Source organism: Calidris pugnax, unplaced genomic scaffold, assembly GCF_001431845.1.
Source record: "Calidris pugnax isolate Ruff unplaced genomic scaffold, ASM143184v1 scaffold86, whole genome shotgun sequence".
Lineage (NCBI taxonomy): Eukaryota > Metazoa > Chordata > Aves > Charadriiformes > Scolopacidae > Calidris > Calidris pugnax.
In genome coordinates, this window is record NW_015090843.1 from 306,266 (window position 1) to 332,007 (window position 25,742).

The 25,742-nt window shown below is 43.5% G+C and overlaps 1 protein-coding gene across 1 annotated transcript in view; it reads right to left on the minus strand.

The window, feature by feature from the left end:
* The window catches only part of TMEM200A (transmembrane protein 200A), an 89,770-nt gene extending 64,293 nt beyond the window's left edge, over window positions 1-25,477 (minus strand). The window contains exon 1 of the mRNA XM_014942608.1: window positions 24,947-25,477. The gene's annotated coding sequence lies outside the window, so the exon portion shown is untranslated. The remainder of the gene's footprint in view (window positions 1-24,946) is intronic.
* Window positions 25,478-25,742: the final 265 nt, after the last annotated feature.

Here is a 25,742-nt window from a genome sequence, read left to right on the forward strand (position 1 = left end):
GTCCCCCTGTACTCAGCACTGGTGAGGCCTCACCTTGAGTACTGTGTCCAGTTTTGGGCCCCCTACCATAAAAAAGACATTGAGGTGCTGGAGCGGGTCCAGAGAAGGGCGACAAAGATGGTGAGGGGTCTGGAGCACAAGTCTTATGAGGAGAGGCTGAGGGAGCTGGGGTTATTCAGCCTGGAGAAGAGGAAGCTGAGGGGAGACCTTATTGCTCTCTACAACTCCCTGAAAGGAGGGTGTAGAGAGGTGGGGGCCCGTCTCTTTTCTCAAGTCACAGGCGACAGGACAAGAGGAAATGGCCTCAAGTTGCACCAGGGGAGGTTCAGGCTGGATATTAGGAAAAATTTTTTCACTGAAAGGGTTCTCAGGCATTGGAATCACCGGGCACCACTGAAAAAGACTGGCCCCACCAAAAAAGACTGGCCCTATTTCTCAAGAATAATGCATTTTCTAACACATGATATTAATGCAGATTATACTTTCAGATCGTAAAATCCCTGAGGAGGCTTAAGAACAGGTCATACAACTAGTACACTTCCAATGTTTCCTTTGAATGCCTTCAGTGCTCCTGTAGAAGAAGGCATCTCCTTACTCCGCTCCCAGTCCTAAATTCTCCAGTGTGCCACTTTCTCATTAGGACCTGCCAACAACTCCCTCCTTCTCCAAGCAGTATCCGATTGTCTCTCACTTGGTCACCAAGGAATCATCAAATCATATCATCAGGCTTCCTTGCCTTCCCCTGTCCCCATAACTCTCCCCATAACTGGGTCTGTTCCATCTCTTCTCCATCCTAACTGCATTATGCACTTTCTTCATTCACTTTATTCAACCTTCCTCAGTTTTCTCCTATTTAGGAGATGAACCATTCAGGATGTCAGTCATTCTAGAAGGACTGTAAGAGCCGAGATAGAGATCTGTTATGCCAAAAATGCTAGGAGCTGGCACCCACCAGCTCTTTGACCTACTGTAATGTTTCCCACACTCTGATTTGTGCACAATGGGCAAGTGGAGATCCAAGAAACAGAAGAAAAACATTTTAAAAAGCCAAATTTAACAAGATAAAACTCTGATGAAGATTAGAAAGCACATGGATGCCCTACTGCATCCAACCCCAGAACTTCTCAGGTCAGTCTTGCGGTGCCAGGGCCAAAGTTACAGCAAGTTGCAATGGAATATATGAACATTTTGTCAATCTTCATTAATGAATCATGCTATTTTATCCATCTTATCCATCCCAGCAGCAAGACAGTGGTAAGTAAAGGTATGCCATAAAGATAGAGATAAGCCCACACTTTGTTTAGTCATCTAGTTATGTTATATGCATTAATTCTTAGTTGAGGAAAAAGTTTAGTGAGGAAGAGGTATGGAAGCCAGCAAATTCCAGGGTTAACTGTCTTCTCCAGGTTTTTTCTCTATCCTTCATCTATATTTCCCCATGCACCGCATAATATTCAAGTCATTTGTCTTATCAGTTAGGAATCTGAATGCCCACATATGTGCTTTGAAAACACATAAGAAGACAAAAGGTTAAATGTAAAGTTCAAGCAACAGGAGGTTGCCATCAGTCTAAATGTGATCAGAATGTCATATGCAATTCAGAATTACTTTTTTTTCTTCTCAGTAATTCTTGATGTGTGTGCCTTGCTGCCTTTTCAAAATAATTGCTACTATGGGTTTATTATTTATACGCTTAGGATTCTTTGGAGGCTGTCCATCTCAAATCTTAAGAGATCTGATCTTGTTATTCATTCTTAAACTTTCATGCTTCAGCATTAAATTGGCTTATTAAACAATATGATGCTAATTACTGTGGAACTTTAAAATGCTGATCTTTTCATAACCCTAAAAAGTAGAAGACTCACTTTAATATACCCACAGGAACTATGGGAACTTAAATTATTATTTCTATAGTGACAAAAGTATGCTTTATATCTACAAATTTAGTATAAACTGCTACAGAGAGCCTGATTTATAAACATCTGCTTACCTGCACTAGCTTTCTTCTCATTTCACAGTAAATTATTCAGTTATTGCACCTTGTATGCAAAATAATACTATAATCTTACAAGTTGGCTGTGGACTTTGATCAGAAAGAAAATGCCTTTGGTGCACCTAAATTTCACTGAATTTCACTGAATTTTTAGAGTTGGAAGGGTTCATAGAGATCATCTAGTCCAACTCCCCTGCTGAAGCAGGATTGCCTAGAGCTTGTCAGAGCATGTTACTCAGGAGCATCCAGGTGGGGCTTGAAAATCTCCAAGGAAGGGGACTCCACACCCTCCCTGGGCAGCCTGTTCCAGGGCTCTGTCACCCTCACCGTGAAGAAGTTTCTCCTCATATTTGAGTGGAACCTCTTCTGTTCCAACTTGTGCCCGTTGCCCCTCGTCCTCTCACTGGCAACCACTGAAAAGAGTCTGGCTCCCTCCTCCTTCAACCCACCTGGAATCCTGGATGGAGAGAATTCTCTCCATTAAAATCAGCATGATTTTCCATGCGACTAATGGCTGCTAGAACCTGCAAGAACTTGTAGAGCCAAGGCCAGAATACTACAGCTTTTCATTTTGCTGTTTGGCAGGTGGGGAAAAATTCTGTCATCCCACAGAAACCGGCAGATCAAATCATATGTGTAATTTCACATGGCTTTGCTTATCAACAAATCACATGAGCTGTACTATTTTTCAAAGCTTGAATTTTAGTTTATTTGCAGGTTTGACACTTTGACCAATCCTAATGAATTCATAGCAGATAACGTGGAGAAAAAGTTGAAATACTATTTTTAAAAGTAGTCCTGCTGTGTAAAGTTTCTTCCAGTTTCAACCTATGAAAATAGTAGAATGAATTCATAGCAGACACGTGGAGAAAAAGTTGAAATACTATTTTTAAAAGTAATCCTGCTGTGTAAAGTTTCTTCCAGTTTCAACCTATGAAAATAGTTCAACTCTTAAGTTATTAGCAGGAGGTCAAACACAGCAACAACAGCACCTACGAGCCCATTTCACCATCCAGGACCTTTCAGCACCACAGGCTATAAAAGTAAAATAGAGCAGTCCATGTCTCAAAGAGAAGTATTCATTTCTTACACTTTAAACGCATTAATTTTCCTCACCTCTTTATACTTTTTATTTTCCTAATCCATTCAATTTGAAAAAAAAATATCAAACCAAAACAAATATGACTATGACCTCCCCATTGCCTTTTCCTCACCTGCTTCGGTGACTGCAGAGAACAAGCCCCTTCCCTCCTGAAGGCACATACATGTACGTGCTTCTGCCAAATGTGGTATTACTGTAGCTCCCCTGAACTCCTCCTGGATTTTCACTTTCTATTACAGCACAGTGACTATCCCAAGACGTTCTTCCTCATATTAAAATTAACTGAAAGGCACATTCAGCAGTATATTTTCAGGCTCAGCAATTTGACGGCAGCAAAGTATGGTATGACCACAGAAAAAAAAAATATTTCCTCTGAATATCTTCTTAATCTAGGCTTGTTATATGCTTCCGTACACTAAAAGCCTTATTTTGGCTTGTTCCCAGCCTTCTCTTTGGTAGATTACTTGGCAGTGTGTTAGCATACACCTTCAGATCCTGGAAATAGAGCTGGTTAGTTCCTCAGTTCTGTAGAGGAACCAGGAAAGCCCATGTTCTAGTTTTTATCAGTCACTCTGAAATGCTCATCACTATAAGAATGAGATGCTGAAATTTCTAGTGAACGCCTTCATCTTCCTTCAGAAATGTTTTCTTTTTCAGACTGACCATAAAGTCCTCACCCAAAGCAAACACTGAAGTCCACTACATGTGTGCAGAATAAAGTAGACCACGTGACAAAAAATACGACCGAGTTAAAGGAGATTGATACATTACGGGGAGAAGAAGGACATTGAAAATTCTAGCTCACTTTGAATTCTCATTGTTGTTCTTAGCTCTCCCTGCTTCTCTTCATCTTTCATTTCACAACTCACTCATCTGTCCCAAGACCTTAAGAGTTTCACTCAGCGCTGTTTGGTAAAGATAAATCAGAATCGTTAGTAGCTTTAAATCATAAGGAAGCTACACTGAATTAATGTACACACTATAAGCACACAGCAGTATAGCTTTTACAGAAATGGAAATATATAAAATGTACTTTAGTGTATATGTACTAATATTCATTGAATGTGGAGATCTCAAAAAATAGAGACTAAATTATTACTTTCAGAGGTACTTTAGTGTATATGTACCAATATTCATTGAATGTGGAGATCTCAAATAAAAAATAGAGACTAAATTATTACTTTCAGATAAAACCAGAAGCTTTACAGATAAAGCTAACATATATTACAAAATATTTGCTTTTATAAAACAAGCAGCATTTTTACAACAATCATTGGATGGTCTTTGTTGACCAGCCTTTGACTAGAGATGTAGGGTCTTCTGCACAGTTTTAGGGGAAGATCTTTATGCAAGGCCCACCTCAGGCCACTTGTTAGTTTTGTAATGATTTGATATTAACTTGGATTTTGGGAAAGTGTATTAAGTCAAAGGATGTCTGATTGCAGAGCCTTGCAATTCACTAACAGATAAACGAAGGACTAGAGTATACGACTGTCAACAGATTTAAATTACGTGCATTAAAGAAATTCTTAGTTTCAGGAAAACTACATAAAACTAGACCTCAAATGTGTATTTGTCAAATTAGTATGAAAAATTTGGAAGTCTCCATATTAAGGCTGCTTGATGTCCTCTCTGTAAAATCTCCTGCTATCAGCATCTCCACTTAAAATGCAATGATTGTTAAGGATCACCACAGTTAGATACACTCCAGATGAAGAGCTTTTGCAGCTCAAGTCAAACTGAGCATAATAAAACCTCCCCTAGTTCACTAAAAAAAAAAAAAAAACATCCAGAGTATGACTCGCCTTCCTTTCCCTGAGCACGATAATGAAGAAACAGTGATGAAAATCTGTCATTCTTTGGCAATTCTTGTCTTCTCCCTGCTGATGTTTTTCCAAGATCATCTACCAAAGATACTGTGCTTCCTCGGCATTTTTCTCGTACCTCACTCTGCACTGACACCTTTGGTGTGCAGGAAAGATGAAATTTAGAACTAACTAGGAGACTGTAGCTCTAAATGATTTTCAAGTCTTTTGCTAAAAAGATAATCAGAGCCTGAAATTTGTAATGCTTTAACCTGCGCTGGTATGAGAATGAAACATGACGGCTTGACAGTATCTGGTCCAGCAGTTCCAACTGATTCTGCCACGGACCACAAGAAATTATAAAATGACCATTTTCCAAAGCCCTTCCTGTCTGATTTTCTGTGATACATTATATTTTCTATCATTACGAAGGAAATGGTTTCCTTTTCCAAAGCCCATTTAAAACGCTGCCAAGTTAACCAGTTGCCTGGTTTTTTTCTTTGCAAATTCTTGTTTGTAATTTTGCCAGAATTTAATAGCTTCGGGCTTTTATGGAATAGGGCAGTTCTCCATCTGATGTTTTTGTGAAAACTCCACCAAAAAACTGGTTGCTTGACTTCTAAATGAGATTGGGGAATAACATACAGCAACGGTGATATTCATATTTTTTAACCAGTAATTTGAAAATCTGCAGCTCCTAATTCTATGCAGACTGTTGGTATAATATAACTGGGACATCAGTTCCGTGATGGTAATTTTTGTTCAGACTCTACAATAACATGAAAGAACAGGATACACACACACACCAAAAAAGCATAATGATCTGTTCTGCCCAAAACTGTAAAATATCATTTAAAGAAAAAAAGATCACAAAACCTTTCTCTGTACAGTACAGATTTTGCAGACTAACACCTAAATTCTCCATTATTAACAAACCACATAAATAAGAAAGGGGGTAATTTTGAATGTTTCACATAACGTTCCGTCCACCTTTCTCATGTAAATCATTTTTCTTCTAAAAATGATATGTTCTAAAAAAAGAACTGTTCAATCATACAGAGTTATGAAGCCGAACAATAACAAAGTTTGCTCATGTTAAATTGTGATAATCAGACTTTGGGCCCATCTCTAAACTCTCAGCAAACACAGAGGCTTTGGTGAAGTTCCTGAGAGTTTTGGGTACCAAATGAGAATTTTAGAATTAACAAATCCTTGATGCTATTTAATTATGCATATGAAATTCGGGTCCCACTGATGGTCTCACCTAGCAAACACACAAGCAACATGGTAATTCTCCTTTGACATACCATCAGCCAGTAATAGCTACACACTTTTTCAGCTGGTTAATTATCTCATCAACATGCCAAACCAATTTCTTCACAAACACTGTGGGTTGTACTTTTTACATTCTTTGTTAAAACAGCCAAAACATTATTTTACATATGAAAGTATGTATTTCTCCTTAAACTATTTATTTGAGATAGTATTTGCATGGCAGACTAGAGGGATTAAGTCTGTTTAAAAATAATACTTCATTCATAGTCATCCAGATCATATTTCTGTTAGGGAAATCTGGCTTGTCTAACTTTCCTTCTCCCAAGTCTATCACCGGGAACAGGCCAATACCTCACCAAAAACAAAACACAAATATCCATGTTTCTGTTAGGGACATCTGGCTTGTCTAACCTTCCTTCTCCCAAGTCTATCACAGGGCAATACCTCACCAAAAACAAAACACAAATATCATAATGCAAGGTCTCCCTGGAGCCTTCTCTCCTCCAGGCTGAACAACCCCAGCTCTCTCAGCCTGTCCTCACAGGAGAGGTGCTCCAGCCCTCTGAGCATCTTCATGGCCCATGTGGGCCATCATGATTGAAGTCTTTGTTCAAGCCTTGAAGAACACTACCAAACTGTTTGTATGCAGTAGATCTCTCAGCCTGTCCTCATAGGCAGAGGTGCTCCAGCCCCTCCGAGCATCTTCATGGCCCACGTGGGCCATAATGATTGAAGTCTTTGTTCAAGCCTTCAAGAACACTACCAAACTGTTTGTATGCAGTAATGTACATTAAACCTCGCTCCTTACAACTCACAGCGTGACAACTGCTCCTGAACTCACAGGGTTTGTCTAAATTATCCAGTCTGACACGGAAACATCTGGACCAGCTCATCTGGAGCACACATGCAACAGCCCTCCTGTGTCTGATGCCACATTAGCTCAGGCATCACCATACTGAATTTTCATGGGGAGGCTTTCCAATACCAACCTGACTTTTGCCACACACAAATAATGCATTAAAGACATAGGTACTGAATTTTCTTGGGGAGGCTTTCCAATACCAACCTGACTTTTGCCACACACAAATAATGCATTAAAGACATGGTGTGTCTGCAGATTTTTACTCCTCCTTAGACCTGTTTGTTCCATTCTGCCACATACAAATAATGCACTAAAAGCATGGTGTCTGCAGAAATTTACTCCTCCTTAGACCTGTTTGTTCCATTCACTACACAGACCTTGTGCAATCTAAACTTTATCCGAGGAGCTGTGTGCTGGAGAACCACATCCAATCTCCCTAGCATCTATTTATCAATACAGCTGGGGAGAGTTGCCTAAAATAAACACCTAGGCCATTATGTCTGTCTAAATAACGAGCTTACATTATACATTTCAAAGTAATAGCTTTGATGGAATTTAAATCCCTCTAGAGAAAAGCACTATTTAGCCACAAACATATGACTGTTCCACCAAAAAAAATACATATAAGCGTGGATATTTTAGGCCAGAAAAGATTGTTGTTGTCTGCATGCTGCATAAATAACCAAGGAAATTCACCTCTGGTTTCTGTATCAAACCCATAACTCCTCCTTAGACATTTCAGAAAGATAGACTTGATGCTAAGAGAGATAACTCAGCTCTTAGAAGATACTTTAAGAATTAATTCATCTCACTGTTTGAAATGTTTCTAACTTCATTTGTTATTTTATTTTCAGTTTCAATATTTTACTTTCCAATACATTTTGGCACATTAGGATGCTTTCTACCATTAATGATTCTGCTCAGGCACCAACATTCACAGAGCTCTTTTCACCCAGGGTGCATAATGCTGATTTGACTTTGCATAGCACCTTTCATTCAAATATCTCAAAAATTCCTCATGACTATTTATGAGTGTTCGTTAAGCCTCCTATAGAAACATCCCTATTTTGCAGACAGGCAAACTGCAAGAAAAGACACTCAAGATCATATTCTCCAAAGGGATGAAAATACCATGGGAACAAGGTGTTTCTGGGAAGGTGGGGTCAGGAAAGTTCTCCAAAATCACAGACTACCTCTGGCAAAGCTGAGAACAAAACTCTCACCATCAGATTCCTGTGCCTGTACTTCTATAGCAAGACCATTACGATTGGAATACAGTGTTTCCAGGTGCTGTTGTATAAAGTTTAGGTGTAAAACTCTGCATTTAAAACAACTCAGAAATTTAATTAATATTGCTGTTTTATTATTTACTGCAAATTTAATACTGATGTTTCACTTACAGTAATGGTACGGACAGTCCAGCACAGGAATGCAACAATTTTCACACTGCTTAAGCAACTGGTTGTTCTTACCCCATTTCATACAACGAGACACTTTAAACCTAATGAATCAGCAACACCAATATTTGCAGCAAGCCCAAATTCTCCTTGGTAGCTGCTGAAGCTCTGACCTACTGATCTCTGAGACAACAAAGACCTCAGCCCAGCATTCAGCCCTCAGCAACTCAGTGTCAATGGGAACCTGCACACCCAGTCCCTTCTTTTGACACCTGAACCTGGGAGGAAAGGGTTGGTTTTTATCCTGGATCAATGAACACTACCAAGGAGATGAAAGAACTTAACAGGTTTTCTCCAAAATGCAGCTAACAGCTATCAAGAGTGTATTCCAAGCGGAGACTTATTAGGCACAGATCTCTTACTCTCCCAGCCTTATGTCACCCGAAGCAGCAGGTCAGATCATAGCAAAAGGCAGAAAATTAGTGTTTCCCATCCCAGAAGATGGGGCTGCAGAACCAGAAGAAAACGTAAATTCTCAGCACATTTATATAATCTTTCCTGCAACTCCAGTCTTATGGCTCAAGCACACGAGGACGTAAAGGTTACTGAGATTTTACCACTATTTTTTGAAGCAAAGGATATGGGCTTTCATGAATGGCCAGCTCTCTGCAGAAAGAACATCCAACCTCCTGAGTGTTACTGGCCTCAGAAAGTCTTTCCCATCTATGTTAAGGCATTTTTAGAAGTTCTCTAAAAAGTGTTTATCCTGGACTGGAAGAGACGTCTCACCCATTATGTTTCCATTAAGAGTCTGAGTATCACTAATAAGAAAATGGAACTTCTACTCCATATCTTGATTAACTTAACCTACCATATGCTTTCATAATATTCTATTGTACTCAAAGAAATTAGATGGAAAAAATCTCTCCTACTTCCAAAGTTAATTCTACTCAGGCACAATAGATATATAATTTAGAAATATAGAAGACAGACATTTTAAAATCCAGCTGATAGAAGCATATGTTTAGGGATGTTAAAACAACAACAAAAATACCATCTAAACATGGTTTAGATAAACTAGAAAGTCGCCTGTGCAGAAAGCACATTCTGGAAGGCTTTGGGGGTTTCCTGGATGGCAGCTTATTAGCTGAAACTGATTGTCATGGCTTTGAACTGAAACCCTTCTAGCTCCTGAGAGCTGTTTTGGCTTCCTCCTGTAATAAAGCCATGATTCACAGAAAACATCTTTGACGTTTTTGGGCCATGTAAGAACCGGCACTGGGTCCATGCCTTGCTAACACACTGAATTAAATCCTGACCTTGTTGAAATAAACAGGAATTCTGCCTTTTATTTCACCTCATCAGGATCTCAGCACACTACCAGAGCAACAGGAAGAAAACAAGAATAATTCAATCATTTTTGGCATTGCTCCTGAGATCACCACAGAAAAAGACCATTTTTGACTTGCACCATCCATTTCTCAGTCAGTAATATCTAACCCTCCAAGAGTTTTGTGACGTATACCAAAACTTCTATTAAAATCAAGGATTTATATTGACGTAAAATGTGAGTAACGGCAGCAGAGAATCCAAATCCTTATGTCTTTGCTGACCTGTGTGGTTCATACAACTCTAAAAATTAACCTTGTGGGAGTCATTTGGTGGTCCAGTCTGCAGTTCCTGGCTACGTGCACCCTACATATAAGCCAATCTAAATACTGTTTGCTTCCCAAAGCATTTGCTGCTCTGATGTAGGAAAAAAAAAGCAAAAGGGGAAAAGTGAAGCAAAGGAGGAGAGCATGGATCTCCTACAATATAAATAAAGAGAGGTGAGAGCATTGCAGGTGCACCTGAAGGATTTAAAGGAGTACTTCAGAGAGGAACAGCTCTTATCAAACCTTTCACATAACATCATGTCCATGAGATTCTTACACGTTGTATCACACTCTGGTACCTTGTCTGGCTCTATACAACACAAGGGTGGCTTAAGCATTAAGGTCCTTCTACTGCTATTCTTTGAAGCAAAAACTAGGAACCTACAACTCTCCATATGAGGCAAATCCACCACCTGATTATTTTTTTTTTTTTTTACGAAAAGGGGAAAACACACAAAAAAACGAGGACCTACAAGTCTCCATATGAGGCAAATCCACCACCTGATTTTTTTTATTTTTTTTTTTACGAAAAGAGGGGAAACAGTTCCATGAACTTCCCACTCTCCTCTCAAGATTTTTTACGTATACATATATATGTATTTGCTTGAGAAAAACAGAAATTACTGTCAGATCTGCCAGAAGAGCCATAGTAGAGTCAGATAAACATTCCAATAATGCAATACTAGCTTGGCTACACAGCCATGCTTTTGCATGCTCCCTCTTCATGAACTATCCAGGCAGAATGGAGAGAGTCGCTGCGCTATAAATACGCAGAGTGTCTCAGTAAAAACAAACAAAAGCCATGCTGAGAATGAGCAATAAAAAAGTTTGACAATAAAGTATCCTGAAAACTAAAACACAAGCCAAACACAAAATGATTAACACAAGCCATTCATCAGCTTCAATTTTATCATTCTCCTAAAGCCATGACATGAAGTCGTATAATCTTTTGGGTTTTGATGGAATCCAGGACGGTTTCTCTGGCTGTTTTTCAGATCTCTGCTGTGGCTCATATTTTCTGTTTTTACAGTTTGATCGCTATGACAGATAGTTCTTCTGAAAAAAATCTGTGTAAAGCAAGTTCTACTCAGCAACAGTCATCCTCCAGCTTTTGCACACAATGAGCTTGTTTAATCGCAGCCACATGGTTTTACATGTAATGTGTGTGAAAGCGATTTTAGATGCTTTTCAAACCATTTCTATTGTTTTGACCAAATCTCAATTTTATTTTTTTTTTTCTTCAGGAAGACCTCACTGCATCTAAACCAGTGAGAAATGTATAAAGTAGGATTTGTAGACATTTTCTGTCACATTTACCTCATTGATGATTCCATCAGAGAAGATAATTTCCTGTCAAGATGGGATTTTAGGCACAGGAACTGTAGAAACCTGCCCAGCACCTTAACTTCAAGGTCCATGTGGGTTACATACTCAAAATCTCAGCTTTTGAAAACGAAATGCTTCAAGTTCTTGAAGAAAAATCTTGAAAACCTGAACTTAGTGCTCATCTCAACAACCTTCACAAACAACCTTTCCTCCTCTGTCTACCTTCCGTCTTGAGAACGAGCACATGTGGGGCTGGAGCTTGGCTGGAACGTACCCCCAGGTACACCACCCACAGCACATCACCGAGAACATCACAGGCTAAAAGGCAGAAGTATGGCCAAAAAGCAGACAAAAAGCAGCACAAGTATGCACATGACCACTCCAAGGGCAATCTTTCAGTGCAATGCAAGTTGTTGCTAGGGATGCTTTTAAGTTGAGTGTTTGCAAAGTTCAAAAGCCACAAATTTCTGGGGAATAGTAGGCACAAAAGCAGATCAGGCCCCTTTTCTAGGGCCCTTTAAATGCTGTATGTCAAAGTCTCTGCTGCCACTGCTGTTACCCATGCCATGTTTTTTTCTCTTCTAAATTGCTAACCATGACAAATGCCAAGACCTGGTCTCATCCTCGTGGATTTACTGAAAGACAAGAAGGGAACAGTGCTACGATATTAATGCCACATGTACCTCTAGTCACGAATGAGATCCACTTATCATACTTCCAGTTATTCAGGTAAGAATATTCCTACTATTTGTCTAGGACGTTATTTGCAAAAATATAGTCTTGCCCCCATAGAATAATCAATGTCTGTGATTGCTGCTATACTAATGACCTATCTTCCTCTCTATCCATATTCTGCCTCCGTAATATCATTATATTCCCAGTCCTGCAGCTGTCAAGGAGGGACCTGTGCTTGTCTACAATTTTTTTATGGAAGTATAATAAACTGTGCCACGTTCTGTGAGTTTTCTGTACTGCACGGAGCTACTGAATGTGTGCAACTGAATCAAATGCAGGCAGTTAGGCACAAAACAACAAGAAGATTATTAATATAAAGCACCAGAAGAATTCACACAACAAACACTCCCCAGACCTCCAAGCACCAGGTCTAACCTAAGAAGCCCCAAGTCCCCGAGTACGGGAAGAGTTTCAGCTCTTGGGAATACGGGTATTCCCAGACACAGCCTCACTGTTGAAGGACAACATCCTCAACTAATTCCAGAGCAAATGACTCACCAGAGAAATCTTCCAAACCAAATTTCCATAACATCAGCACCCTCTCCAAGGGCCATCGCTGTTCAGACTGGTTTATCCAGCCTCTCTCTCTCCCCATATAAGTTTATAGCTTGTTCTATTGGACCTTATCTACTTTTTTCTTTTTCCTCCCCATTTTCCCCAGGTGATGCTTCTTCATCTGTTCAGACTGGTTTATCCAGCCTCTTTCTCTCCCCATCTGAGTTTATAGCTTGTCTATTGGACCTTCCTTATCTACTTTTTTCTTTTTTCTCCCCATTTTCCCCAGGTGATGCTTCTTCAATTGTAAAGCGAGAATAGCCAGATTAGAAAAGAAAGCTTGGAACTGAATTCTGAAGTCCATCTCTTCTGCCACAAGGTTTAACAAAAGCATATTTAACCTGAGGGTGATGCTGATATTGGCTTCCCAAGGAGTTTTAAGCAATGGGTTAGGCCTATTTCCAAAGCACTCAATATTTTGGGCTGAAAATTACCTGGAAACCATGGATGACAAGCCTTATTCAGAGTGAAACTGTGTCAAGCAACAATTAGAATATTCTGTACAGGAGACAAAGAGCTTTCCCTGAGACCAGGTCTAAACTCTGGAAGGAAGGACTGCAGAAGCTAAGTGTCACACAGACCATTTTCAGCTCCAGCTTCTCCCTCTGGACTTTGCCTTCCCTAACACAGGGTAAACACCCAGTAACATGCACACTGACAAAAAAAGGTCATAAAAGCAAAGATTAAGTGTTCTCAAAATTCTTTGGAGAAAGTAGGAAAAACAATGAACTTCACATGGTACGAAGTCAGGTCACAAAGCACAATAATAATGCGTTTGTACGCTATGAAGGCAGCACAAGAATACATTGGTAAAATTAACTAGAAAAGATTAACAGAAAGCTATACTAGTTCACCTGGGCCCAGCCTCTCATCCTCTAATTCAGACTTTGTGATAATTTTACCTCTTTTACAGGAATTAGATAATGTATGCAATGCCATCTAGGAATAAGCTCCAAATTCCACAGCAAAAAAAGATAAAAATCTAACAATGAAAAAACTTACAACATGAAGAACTAAAATAAAAAAGAAGCCCAGTCTCAGCTATAACCTATTTTCCATGACCTTTTCAACTCTACAGCCAATAGGACAACGAAAAATTACAAACTGGAGTTTTGCAAAACCCAACCTTGACTGTCCTTAACAAGTAAATGCTTCTGTGTGTAGCAATTTCATTGCTACGCATAATGTTTGTGAGCTTGGATTGGTAAACAGGGATTTGTGTCTTTCTAATATAATATAGGCTACTGAACTATGTTCTGGCAACGTATGTAGGACCTTGAAGACATTCCACCATGGGCACCAGTTAATGAGGCCGTGTCTTAGGAGAATAAAATTGGATTAGAAAGAGAATAGCAATAAATTCAGAATAGGCGTCTGCAAAGTAATTTGAAAAGAAATTTCTTCCTGGCAAAGAGCAAAGCAAATACTTTGTAGGGGTCACAAGAAGGGTTTGGGGAAGGCACTTCGGCACTGAATTAATGCAAAGTGATTCTCCTGCTCTAAAGTCTATAAACTGTCTTAATAGCCAAGCCATTACTGCCCAAGAAGGGTCTGTTAGGCCTCTGGATGTTTATTAACATTAGGTAGCCATTTTTGCACCAGGCTATTATTACCAGGCCAATAATTGTGACTAAGGAACCACCTAGAGATTTATTTTGTGTGCAAATTCATGTTTGTTTGGTAAATCTCTTGTAATCCATTTGGGAATACGGTGTCCCAGTACGTTCCACCAATTCCACATATTTTGTGTATCCAAACATAACGTTCCAAATTCCAGTTTCCATAATGCCAAAGTTACTACTGTGATAGCAAACTGATGTTAGATTTCTCTTAATGTAATCACAGCAGACAATGTCCTCAAAATATGAATTTTAATATCTTGTATTTCACATCCACGTGTACTAGGATCATTGTAGTAAGATTGTTTGGGCTGAGATGGAAAAACATTGAGACTAATAACACTTCACCTCACTTGGAAGTACTTCAAAATGTCGTTTCTAAGCAAATGATGCTCCATAGCTCCCGTTCATTGCATACACCTGTATGAACTGCTTTGATTACAGTATATCTTCTGTACAAAGTATTTAACATCATTTTGCAGAGCATCGTACTTCGATACGCAACAAAACCAAATTATTTAAAATGCATCTGAGGGAGATGAGAATTACTCTCTTCATTTTCCAGACTCAAAAAGATGGGAATGCTTTAAAAAAGAAACACCAGCATGCTGTTAGGTCTTAGTATTCAGATTTGATATAAGGACACATTTTTACTCTGGAAGGGGTATTAGTGATGATTTTTATCAGAGGTTGATGGTTGGACTCGATGATCTTCAAGGCCTGTTCCCTCGGCCACCTGCTCCAGCCCCGTCTCACAGGCACCATTGTGATGTGGTTCTAGAGATAAAAGGCAGCGCCAAGGAGCGGGTCACTGTGAAGCCTCGGAGGACGCTCGCTCGTCCTCAGCTCCAGCAGAAGCTTCACCCTGGGATTGGAGAGTCAGAGCCATTCCTCACCCTACGGGAATCGGCAACAGATTAGCCAACTAATAATCCTAAAGATTATTAGTGACTTCCTCTGCCTTCACTGCCTTACCCGCGGGCATGGTAAATACGAACTTGGGTTTTTGCTGCAAAGAACTGAAGTTTCTCTAAGGCAGAGTGAACTCATCTGGGATTGACAGAGCTGTAGGAAACCCTACAACGGCCACCAACACCAGAATTTATTAGCTGGGGTAGCTCTGCCATTACATCAAGGGAGTTTCACAGAATCACAGAATCTTAGTGGCTGGAAGGGACCTCCGAGATCATCGAGTCCAACCACAAAAAAAAAACAAACCCAAAAACCCAAAAAACCCCAAAAAACCCCACACAACCACCACAAAAAGAACAAACCAAAAACCACCACCCACCAACTAAACCCCACACCCACAACCCCACATACTACACCCCACCACAAACCTATAATATTGGGCACTAGAGCATGCCCTGAAGAGCCACGTCTACACGTTTCTTAAATACCTCCAGGGTATTTATTTCTCCCCGGCGGGGACAGGCAGGGGTTTAACTTCATTCCCCCTGGGGGAAGTTGAGCAGAGGTGGGGATGCCGCCCGTCTTGCTAAGATGAGCTGATGTCTGGCCTCTCTCCTCAAGGAGACCAAGACCGCGACCCGTTCACGGAAACGGGAGTTGGAGGCCAATCTCCGGGCTGCCTGGCGGGAGCTGGAGTCTCTGTACCGAGAGGCACTGAGGTGAGGGAACCTGCTTGGTGATCCTCATGGAGAAGCTCTGGGCGGTTCTTGCCGTGGGGATGAGAAACCTCTCTGACAGAGGTCATAAAAGCCAAGGCTCTGGGAATCAAAGAACCATACAAGGGTGCTAACCCCGCATGGGGTTTGTGCCTTGGTTGGCACAAATTCCTGCCTCTGCTGGCCACAGAGCCTTGGGCTGCCGGTGGACACACTTTGGGGTGAATGTAGGCACCGACTGTCAAGAATGTGCACTTTGAGGAAGCAATGAACAGCTTTAAAAGGCCTTTCAAGGCCACACAAGTGCCTTCAATAAAGCAAGAGATGCAAGCGGCTTGCTGCCCGTGTTTTAATCTAATGATTTTGGGGGTTTATCCCTTCAGAGTGATCACAGATGGGAGAAAGCCAGAACATCGGGACTCTGAAGGACGGAAAGTGGAAAAGCTCACGCTGCGCCTGCAGACCTCTGAGAGTGGCTCTTTGTGGACCATTACAGAGAAGGGGACTTCTGGGAGCCCAAAATCAGCAGAGAGGAAGCGCAAATTCCCTGAAGTGGACGCGCAATCAGGGGGCTTTTCTTCCATTTCTGAGGAGGAGGAAGGGCAGGAGCTATTTGTACCACCCACCCTGTCCTTTGAGGACCACCTCACCTACGACCAGCCCCAGAAAAAGAAGAAAGTCGACCATCCCTCTCTGTCGGCTGGGGAGGAAGACCAATGGCACAGCCCCTGCTTGCTGTGCCACCCCAGCCCCAACAGCTCCTGCGCAAGTCACCAAAGCCCCAGCCCCAGGCGCACGAGTGAGAAAAGGGCAGCGCAGGAGCCACCAGAGGCTCCTCAACCAAAGAGGGTAAGGTTTGGAAGGGTCTGCAAGTCGGGTGGGATCTGCTGCTCTCGCTCCTCTGCCCTCTGCGGCTTCTTAGCGTTCCCCTTGGAGCTGCTGGCTCTGTAAAACCTTGACTGATGAATCTTTTTGCTCCACTCTTGAAACACTTGCCTCTTCACAAAGTCTTTGCTAATCTTAGCAGCCTTTTACGATGCTGAAAAGGTGCCTCCTATCCATGTTACGGGTATGGGACCTCCATGCACATCCTCTCCTTCCAGATCCTTTTAGATGGTGACATCCAGCTCCCAGACAGCCCCCTGCCACCCATCCAGGCCAGCTGCAGCCCTCTTCCCACTGTTGAGGACATCATCGCCTCCCAGAACATCACAGGTATGGTGGGCTGGCCAACTGGTCTGCAATGGGATGTAGCCACCCTTCGCAGGAGGGACTGGATCAGGGCTGGGTTCCCACCTTTCTGTGGGGTCCGGTGTCCCGCCTCCCGGTGCCCACAGCCCAGCTTTCAGCGAGGTGGCGGCTTCTCTACAACATGCTCTCCCAGAAACGAGGAACATCCTTTGCTGACCCTTCTGGAGGCTCAGGCTGTGGCCTTGCCCTTCCTCAACCTGCTTGGGGCTCTCTTAGAGAAGCCCTGGCCCTTGATGTTGCTTCTGGGGGACTCGCAGTTCTGTCTCCTCTGCCATTCCTCAGGCTGGGCTCTTCTTTGCTCCGTTCCCTTCTTACTCCAAGTCTTCCACTTTACAGCACTGGCCTCACCAGTAGAGGGCTTCGGAGGCCGCCGGCTGTATTCAAAGACGCCGGTCTTTGCAGGCTCCAGATCTGTCCAAAGAGCCCCAAAGACGCTGACGCCTGCCCAGCAAAGCGTCCCTGACCTCAACAACAACGTTGGTGGTAAGTACCTTACCTCAAGCACTGGAAATAGTGGGAAATGGAGCCTTCTGCAGGGACTTGACCTCTTGACGAGACTGGTGCCTGATGACCCACCAGAGCTATGGCACCCATGGTGCCTTTCTCCTTCCCCTCCTCTTGGGCACTGCCTGCATCCAAGCAATGTTTCCCTTTGGCCTCCTACAGGTCAAGTGGCCAAAACCATCTTTCTGGAGTCTCTGCCTACGGCCCCCCGGGACGCAGGAAGGAGACCAGAGACGGCAGGGACTGGAGGAGCTCTTCTGCCACAGAAGACCATGTAAGTGTTTCTCAAGGAGTGCTTGCTGTTCAGGGCCTCTTCTCCTCTGGACTCCTCCCAGCACCCCCCTCAAGCTCCACATCCTTCCTCACAGCAACGCACACTGTGTCCCCGGGAGGTCCTTTCCCAGGGAAACCTCTACCTGGAATAGCCTCTGTCTTGCTGGGAAGCCTGGAGACCCTGGGCTCTTCTGGTTCCATGGGGTCTCAGCCATGCTGCTCTTAACAAATGTGGCTTGTACCTGAAGGATTGCATCCAACCCCAGCGAGTCCTTTCCTGAAATGGCTGTCCCCTCTCTCTTGCAGAACACCACCAGTCCTGGGCACAGCTCCCAAAAGCCACCCTGATGGCAGCGAGAAGGGGGGCGGCGATGGGCCCAGCACCCGCAGGGGCTGTCCTGTCCCATTCTTGGGCAGGACCACCTTCAACTCCTCGTTCCCTGAGCCCAAGAAACCAACAGGGAAGAGTAAGTACAAACCGCACAACGTCCTCTCCCTCACCTGCTCCTTCACCAACGCTCCAACCAGCTGCTTCTCCCGGCTCGGCAGCAGGGGGGATGTTGGTGGCCTCTCTCCTCTCCCCAAGGAGACGCAGCCAAAGGCTGCTCAAAGGCCTACGCCTGCCGGGCCTCTGCTTGGCCAGGGCTGCAGCTTGGAATCGCTCTCTGCTCCCCTCCTCTCTGCCTCCTGCTTTCAGGGCAGGGGATTGGGGTCCATTTCTCTTTTCTTTTGTTTGCTCTCTTGCAGGAACCGCACCCTTGATGGCCAAGGCTATTCAAGCCTACAAAAAGAGGTTGTCGAGGAGATAAAGTTGTAGGCAAGACCTGGGACTTTCTCTCTCACACAATGTCAAGTCTTGGCACCGGTGGAGAGTGGAAGATCCCGGGACTATTTACTATTTATTCTCTTATATGCTTATATACTTATATACTATTTACTCTCTTAATAAATTAGACTGTGTTTTTCGTTGATACTGTGGTCATCATCACTCTCGCCCTCATCCAAGGCACATCCCCCCCAACAGCAGTGCTGGGGGCAGTACCCACACCCGACGTGCGGCTCTAGCATCACCTCAGGGGCACTTGAGCAGCGCCCAAGATTGGTCTCGGGCCTCAGCCCGACCCTTTGCTCAAGGCTCCTCTGGGGCCTCAACACGATGCCAGGCTCCCCTTCCCTGCCCTCTCCCCCTGTCCCAAATATCATCACACTCTTTACAACTCCCTGAAAGGAGGGTGTAGCCAGGGTGGTTCAGTCTCTTCTCCCAAGGAACAGGTAATGGCACAAGAGGAAATAGCCTCATATTGCGCCTGGGGAGGTTCAGATTGGAGATTAGGAACAATTTTGGCACTGAAGGTGTTGTCAAGCATTGGAGTGGGCTGCCCAGGGCAGTGGTTGAGGCACTATCCCTGCAGGGTTGACATAGTGCTTAGAGACATGGGTTAGTGACGGTTTTTATCAGAGTTAGGTTGATGGTTGGACTCCATGATCTTAAAGGTCCCTTCCAACCTACACAATTCTAAGTAACGGACACCTTGCTTTTTCCAAGAAACACTTCCTTAGGAAACTTGTTTGGTGCAGCAAAACGTTGCCTCACGACACGGTGCCACTCTCATCCCTCTTTATGAAGGAATACCTTAAATTTATATCTCATGACAATGCCAATCTATGGCAAATTTCATATTTGAGCAAGAGAAATAGAGACTTTCTGTGCTGAAAGAGGAACAGATCTAAAAATATAGGTGATGGGATCAAGTTGGTCACTAGGCTAGAACACACTCCCATGACAATCCTGCCTGCAAGTGCTGCCAATCCAACAGAATTCTTGGTGGTGAGTTTCCAGTACACAGGAAGCCCAACAACCCCGAGAGCCATTCATTTATCTGTAGCTTCTCACACACTGAATCCAAACAAATCCTAAGTAGAAGCTTTTCAGTAATGGCAAACAGAAATTGAGTACCTGCATTTTGTTTTTAATTACAAGATACCTTTCTGTGTATTTCCTCTGTATTTTGATCTGTGATGTGCCTTTATTACTTTGAATTACACAAAGAGGGAAAACTCCAGTGCTTTGAGCTGCAATTTTACACAAGTGACTAGATGGGTGGACAAGCAATGGCACTTTTTCATTTAATAAATAGCAAAATGTAAGTGATAAAATTGATTAGATACAAACTTGTTCTTCAACAATAGGCAACTGATTACAGATCAGCAGATACCACTATCACACCAAATTCAATATAGTGAATGAAGCTTTTTAACTGCATCCTAATTAATCCACTTTGACAGTGGTTTAAATTGACAAAAAATTACTGCTAGAATTCCCCCTCTACATCAGGAGAAAGTTGTGTGATTGCCACTGGAAAGCTCTCAAAAGTTTGTTTTGATTTCATATCCACTCTCTGAGCTAACACTACAGATCCCAGCACAGGTCACGGGCAAAGCACAAACCTCTACTACTCCGAGTTGAAGAATGAAGTGTCACTGACCAACTGCCAGAATTCATGGGTTATTAGCACCCAACTGCACCAAGGCTTCATTGAAAATGTCCTTCCCATTTTACAGCCGGAGTGAAATACAGAAGTATGCGGTTTCAACAGGCTGAAATTTTAGCACTCTCAAGTTTTAGCACTTTTTATTGATGGATTTTAAAAGCATCGCACTGAGATGCTCGGTCCAACTGCCTTTGCGAAAGAGCAAAGAAAAACAACACACTCATAAAAAGAGATTTTTCCTCCTCCCCTCTAGTTCTTCATCTTCAAACCAGTTTCTATGAAAAGTAACCTATACTTCATTTTTACATCTCTTGTAATCTTTAAAATCTGTTTGGTTATTGCATGTATCTAAAGCTTATTTCATTGAAGCCACAAAATTTTAGTTTCTCTGATTCAGTAGGAGTTTCACCATTTAGCTCAGTGGGACAGAATTAAAAATCCATGTAGAAAAACATGTCCTTTGTTTTTGCTTATTTTAACTGGAGGAAAATGGTCACACTTCCAACAAAAGGAACAACTGACTAAAATTCCAGTGGGATATAGATAATAACAAGATGTTGATATAAATGGACACAAGAGGGTGAAGTGACAACTGTCTTACAACCCCCACAAGACTCTGAAGAGACTTTATACACAAAAAGGTAGTTCATGGCCACGTTTTCCACAAGTCTTTTTTCCTGAAAAATCTCTGCTACACCACTATGTCTCACTGAGGATGTTCCTCAGACACCCAGTTTTGGTTAGGTAGCCCTGAACCTCCCTGCCACACTTTAAGGTATTGGAACATGGAGAAAAAGAGAACAATAACTTTCCTCAACACAAAACACAGAAGAACAGAGGAGAAATAATCTTCTCAGGTCTTCCGGTCATTGAATTATTTTCAAAAAAACCACCAAGTGCTCTTTGTAATATTTCTGTCACCAAAAGACCAAAGTAAGAACTCAGCGATACAGAGATGTTCTGCTACTGCTGCAGATAAGAGATTTCAAGTAGCTGTGTATTACAGGGTACCCATCTCATTTGGCTAGCTGTGCAAAAGAGATAAACTTGATTTTTAAGAAAAATCCGGTAAAATCATGAAGTTTAAAATCACTGATCCAGTAATAGAGGTCAGGAAGGAGAATGGAATTTCATTTATACTAAGAAACCAGTATAATCTGAGTATTTCAGTATTAACTTCAGTCATCGGGTCCACTTGAGCTGCTCTTGGCAAGATTCATCTCTATAAAAAGTAGTTACACACATACAGCTGGTACTGAATTGTGTTCTGTGGAAGTGGTTAATGGTGGAATAATGACTTCTTGCTGTACAGTTAGACTAAGGTCCCAAAATAGATGTTTAGAACAGCATTTATTCTCACTAACTCCACAAGAGGTGGATTCCCAGGAGCTAGTAAAACTAATGGGTGCAATAACAGCTGTGCAAAACATCTGCTCAGTACTTTAATTCACTGATGTGAATTTCACCTTTCCATGCAATCATTGGTACACTTAAGAACCTCATTACCCAGAGATTGTGTGGGTTGTGTTACCCAGTAAGGAAAAAAAACAGAAACTTTCCCTCACAATATTTTTATTTTAAAAATTGAAGTACTAACTAAAAATAAAGCACTAACTCAAGCACTGTCTGAAAGTTTTCTTTCTAGTGGGCGAGGAGAGTGTACACAGTTCTGTTTTAAAATATGTATCAAACTTCTCTAAGAAGATTTCTAATTCTTAAACTATTGATTAGTACCTTTGAGTAACTCAAAGGCAGTCACCAGTTAGCAGCACGGGAAGTGATACAAAGATTCTGCTGGCCAACGGCCATCGAGAACGGACCTCCCTAAATCCTGACATTATGGTCATATTTGGGGTGTCTTCCCACACCCATCATATGGCAGCATTAAAAATCTTAATGACAAGGTTTCGGAGAACAGATTCGTGTCCTCTTAAATGTAGTACAAACATTATCCAATAGGATATTCCACCTGGGCATCAGCTGCCTTTCTAAAGCGTTCATGTTCTCCTTGGACCCCGTTTTCCAGCCTCACACTGAGGTCTGAAACACGTTTGGGTCTCTAAACTGGCACAAAACACCTATCTTTTCACAAAATAACCCTACTTTTAATCTCTAATTTTGCACGCTCAAAAATTACTCATGTTTTCCCCTTTGCTGCAGTATCATGAGATCAAACACACAGACTAAAAGTAATTGATCTGCTTGCAAAGCATAACAGCACCAAATCAGATGGAGGCATCACCACTAAGCAGGTTATCAAGTTCCTCTTATTTCCACTAAATTCTCTACCACCATCATAGACATGACTGACAGCATTCTTCTGTAAAAATAAAAATAGGAAACTATTCATGACAGCAACCTTTAAGTTCCATATTTTTTATATCATAACTTTGTCTGGTTTCAGTAATTGTAGTGGGAGTTTTCACTGATTTTCAGTAGTTCAGACTTTTGGCTCCTAAAAATATATTGAACAAGGCACAAGCAGCAGCAGTCTCCTCCTGCTGTTCCATGCACGTACTGTACTCCTTCACCAATTTGCACTTTCCCTTTTTCCCTTCCACCCCCAGAGAGGTATGAGTCAATCAAGAAGACATGACCCCCTGAGATGTGGCTGATGTGACCCCCCCGTGCATGGCACAGGTCTTTTGTGTCACATGCCCAGCCTTCAAGGAAACAGAAGATGTTGAAAGAAGGCTTGGTCCAGGGAAAGGTCCAGCAGTGTCCTTAAGCCATGAATGGTGTCAATGCCATTACCAGGACCTATTGCTACACCCAAGGAACTGGCACCAGGGGTGGTCATTAGGGGCAGAAGCATATATTCCAGCATTTAGTCAGAAAAGGGCTTGCTCACTCCATACTTCACAGGATTACATTCAGACAGCCCACCTTTTATAATCTGATTACAGAGCCTCCATTAAAAAAAAAATAATAAATGAAGCTCTGTTCCAATTCCAGCCATTGGGCAAAACCTTTTCTATACAGAGAATAAAATAAATGCCAGTGTGCTGAACTCTTGCACCAGTACTCCTTTTCCAACTTTCATTTGGATCATTGTTGCAATCCAACAAACGAGCGATAAATAAAATATGTTTCTATGCCAACAAAATATAAATTGTATATGATTTTGTTTTCCAAATTACTATTTAACTACCACGGTTCTTTTTCCATGAGGGTGTTTTTCTGTGCGCAAGACAAGAAACCGATTGTAAGTCATGCTTCAAATTACTAAAAATTGTCTACCAATTCTCTTCTAACAAGTATTTTGCTAGAAGTACACTTATTGGCAACACGAGAAGTACATTAAAACGTTCCAAACTTGAAAGACCCTTTGGCTTCAATATCAAATAATTCAAGTTACGTTCAAAAGAAATATAATTTTCAGTTTAAATGGAATCTGAGATTTAAATGGGCTTCTTTCCCCCAGTTTTTACAAAGGGGAGCAGAAACAACTAAAGGGAAGAAAAAAAAAAATGCACTGATTCCTTCTATCTGCATACTTCCAATCTATGTGATGGAAACCGAGGAAGTGGGAAGCACCATCTACTTATAGAAAAATATCAGCTGCTTAATGTATTGATTTAGAAGCAGGATAAGGCAGAGGAGACAAACCCCTTGCTGATGGAATTTTATTAAAAGATACAATCCCCACGTCCTAAAAGCATTGGGAAGCACTCCACAGCCACGGGGTGTGTTGTAGTTGGCGTTCCACAGGATGCTACGCTAAAGGAAGACTTTTTCCTCAATACTTTTGGCTTTACACCACCAAGCCCGTTTTATTTCTCACACCCGCCGCACCGGAGAGCCCACAGGTTAATGACAATTAAGTCATTAAGTGTCAAGCGGGTCCAGCCACGGCAAACCCCAGCGCTGCCCACCCCTGGGACCCACACCGACAGCGGGGGGGGGATGCCCGTGAGATGCCGGGAGGATCTCCATCCACCGTGTTTGCGGTACTCGGGTCTCAAAGTCCACCCCGCCCGCAATCCCGGCGCTTTCTCCAGCGGGGAATTCCCTTCGCACGCCAGGGAATGAGGCAGGGAGGGAATAGGGCAGCCCCCCCACCATCCTTCCAGCTGCCTCCCATCCTTCCAGACAACCCGCACACCACCATTTCCCCCACACACACACACTCCTCAAACAAAGGTTAAGGAAAAAAAAAACCTAACTTCTGGGAAAATAGAGGTAAAACTTGACGGGGGGGGTGAGGGGGGAAGTCGGGGGCCATGGCCGTGCTCCCCATGGCAGCACCCCAAGGACTCGGGACCCGAGCGCCGAGACAAAAGAGGGTGTGGAGCCGCTGCAGCCGCTGCCCCGCAAAGCCCCTTCCCTGCGTGCGGGGAGAAATAAAACCCACCGACCCCTCTCCACACACACACATACACCCCCAACCCGGGCGGGCTGAAGTTTGGGGGTGCGAAGGGGAGACACCCCCCCACACACACACACCCCCCACACCCACCCCGCCGCCGCTTACCTGTGGGGAGGTGCGGGGTGTCCTCCGCCGCCCTCAGGGCGCGCCGAGCTGCGGGGCGTCCCCTCGGCCCGCGCAGGACATGGGGCTTCTCCGGCGAGGAGGAGGAAGAGGAGGCGGCTGGCTGAGGGAGGAGTGAGAGGGCGGCGGCGGCGGTTGCCCTCGCCCGTCCTCAGCGAGAGGCGGGCAGGGGGAAGGCATGGCGAGGCGGCAGGGAGCGGGGCCGGGGCGGTCACTGCCGGCCAGAGGAGGAGGAGGAGGAGAAGAAGAAGGAGGAGGAGGACGACGCCCGCCGACCGGGGGCTGCGAGCCCCCCCGCCGCCGCCACCGCCTCACGCCCAGCCGGAGGCGGCCTCCCCCTGCTCGCCCCGCGGCGACGGGCGGGTGCCATAGCAGCGGGGCGCCGCCGAGGTGGAGAACGGGGAGGTGGAGGGGGGAACGGCCGCCAGGCAGCCGCCGCCGAGGAGGAGGGGAGTGGGAGGCTCAAAAACTTTCCCGGTTCCTCAGCGAGGTGCCCCGGGAGCCGCCCGTACCCCCCCGACACACACCCCGGTCCGGGACCCGCCCGCTCCCCCCTCAGCGCAGCCGGGGCTGGAAAGTTTCACTCCGCCGGCTGCGGCCCCGTCTCCATGGAAACGGCCCCCCCCGCTTCCCGCCGCTCCCCAACGGGACGCGGCCGGAGGAGGAAGGAGGAGGCGGGGGGTCCCCGGAGATGAGGGGCAGGAATTTCCGAGATGAGGGACAGGGGGTCTCCAGGATGCGGGGTATGGGGTCCCGGGGATGCGGAGCAGAGAGTCCC